Source organism: Pezoporus flaviventris, unplaced genomic scaffold, assembly GCF_033815535.1.
Source record: "Pezoporus flaviventris isolate CSIRO_AGI_PZ_B2104156 unplaced genomic scaffold, CSIRO_AGI_Pfla_v1 ptg000093l, whole genome shotgun sequence".
Lineage (NCBI taxonomy): Eukaryota > Metazoa > Chordata > Aves > Psittaciformes > Psittacidae > Pezoporus > Pezoporus flaviventris.
In genome coordinates this window covers 4,119,379-4,121,884 of record NW_026892641.1, presented here as the reverse complement: position 1 = coordinate 4,121,884, position 2,506 = coordinate 4,119,379, and the positions used below count along the sequence as shown (strand labels likewise).

At 56.7% G+C, this 2,506-nt stretch overlaps 1 protein-coding gene across 1 annotated transcript in view; it reads left to right on the top strand.

Moving 5' to 3' along the window:
- The window catches only part of B3GAT1 (beta-1,3-glucuronyltransferase 1), a 177,308-nt gene that overhangs the window by 142,926 nt on the left and 31,876 nt on the right, over positions 1 to 2,506 (top strand). The gene's annotated exons all lie outside the window — the stretch shown is intronic.

Sequence of the window (2,506 nt, the reverse complement as noted above, 5' to 3'; positions counted from 1 at the left end):
GCTCCCGTTACCGCAGAAACCGGGCGGGGAAGGGGCGGCCCCGGGAGGGCAGGGCCGGGATGGGGACCAGTGGCGAGGGGGGAGCCACCGGTCCTGGTCCTCCGGCTGCACCCCCCCCGTCCCCGTCCCCTCCCCAACCCAGCCCCGGGAAAGCCGCTTCCCATGGGAAGGGAAGAGGATGCTCCGTGCGTGGGACTGGCCGGGAGGAAGGGGCTGGGCAGGTTTTATGTGGTGGAGAGCAGGGAGAAGCTGGACGTGGGCTGGAAGGCAGAGGTTTGGGGTCAGGTTTTGCTCTAAAGGGAGCGTTTCCCCTCCTAAAAGCCTCTGAAAAGGGTTTGAGCACCCTGGTCTAGTGGGAAGCGTCTAGGGATGGATCTAGATGGGCTCTAAGTTCCTTCCAAGCCGAACCATTCCTTGAGTCTATAAGAAAGGGGCATTTCCCTGCGAGAACCAGTCCCCAGTCTGTGCATTTCACTGCAAACTTTGGACCAACCCTAAAAGACCTCCCAGAGCCTTTTTCAGTGATGGCGAGAAGCAAAAGCCATCAGGACCGGACACTGGAATCCAGTGCCTCAGCCTGGGCTAATGCTGGCTCCCACGTCACTGCCTGTCAGCAGCCTGTCATGATGGGATGTAATTAAGATGCTGTTGAAGATCAAGCAGCTGGAATGAAAGCTGAGCTCTCCTCTGTGCTGTGAACCAGCTTGGGAGAGCCGGGAAGAAATGAAGGGATGTAAAGCTGTATTTAAGTTGATAATGTGGCAGATCTAACTCGAGATGCTAATGAGTAGATTTAAAGGGCTGATCTGAGCCTGGTGAAATGAATACAGAGAGGCTCATCAGCTCTAATGGCCAGATGGGACGTTGCGTTGAGGATGAAGGGGAAGAAACCACCTAATAAGATGACACAGCTTAAATCCTGACTCCAGCAGTCTCTGGGCTGGGCCCCTGATGAGCAAAGAGTCATCCGAACACAGTCTGCTTGGGCTGGAATGACAAGAGACATAAAACACAATGACAGAGAGTGTAATCAGTGGTAAAGTGTCAGCACTGAGCTGTCGGGGCCCTCTTTAACATCCAGCAGCAGCTTCGTCAGGGCAGAGTGGGGCTGAGAGAGAGGAAACAAGGAAGGATGGGAGGGTTTCCAGCTCCTGGCCTTCTACTTTGTATTTACACAGCCAGGAGGAGCGTGGACCTGTGAGTGGCACCATGGCCCTTTCCATCCGTTTGGAGTCACAACAAAGAGCGCACAGGGACTGCAGAGCCCGTCAGACCGGGATGGCGAAGCGCTGCCATGTCAACCATGGGCTTTCACACACCAATGCAGCTCCCCTTTCATTGTTTAACATCGAAACAAGGAACCGGAATGAAATCCGTGCTCAGAGCAGCCCTGGGTAGCACGGGGTTTATTCAGGCGTGATGAGGAGCAGCACGAACCTGCCTCTTCCTATGATCCCTTTGTTCTTTGAAGAGCTTCCCATCTGTGCTTGGAGCAAGGATGAGAGTGGGGGAGCACGTGTCCCGCTGAGAGCCCCCCTGAGCCCCAGCCAAGGCCTGTGGTGGGCAGTGATGGAGAAGAGAAGCCCAAGAAGAGAGAGTCAGCACTTGTGAGAGCAGTGGGAAGAGGATTTAAGGTTAAACAGAAGGAAAACCCCCTCGGGGAGGGGGGGGGGGGTGTCTAGAAGCGGCAGTGTTGTACACGGAGAGTTCGGGATCTGCGAGGAGAGGAAGGCAATCAGGGAACATGGAGATCCCTTTGACACTTGTAGTGCCTGCAGGCCCAAAGTGAGATTCCAGCCCTGCTGGGAAGAAGCTGCTCCAAGCTGTGAGGACAGGCTGCGCCTGTCGCCGTGGGTTTCCAATGGCAACACACATGGCAGATGGGAACCTTATTATCCAGGGCACCGGGGCTCTGAGGACTGTGCCAATGCCTGGCGTGTGGAGCAGCCTGGCTGGGGCCTCGGGGCTCTCCACCTGGACCTTCCCCAGCCATCGGGGTCGCTCCAGACCTGGAGCCGTGGCAAGGAGGTAAAGAGGGGCGGCAGACCCCAACGTGCAGGGTTGTGTTAGGTCCAGTGTGTCAAGAGCCATCGCTGTGTATGGCACGGGGTGATGGAATAAGCCATTGGAGAGGGAAAGGCTCTTCAGAGCTGCCCTCAGGTGAGCAGGATGCTGCCGCACCCGAGTGGAGCTGCAAGAGGCTTTTTCCCATTGGAAACACTGGCTTGGGAAGCAAAGTCCTGCCTTGTGCTGGAGAGGGCCTTTAGGCTCCACAGGTAACACCACACTCATTTATACACCTCCCTTTGAACGCGAGGACCCCAAAGCACTTCCCAGCTTCACCCAGGCTCACTCTCAGCAGCTCTGGCAATAGAGGCAGGGCCCTGGCATCCCTGTTCCATGCGGATGCTGGGGCAGCTTTCCATGAGCCGAAGGCAGCGCCTCTGTTTTTGGCTGCCTCAGCCCAGACAAGCTGTTGCTCCCGCGGTGGCTCAGCCCATGACCC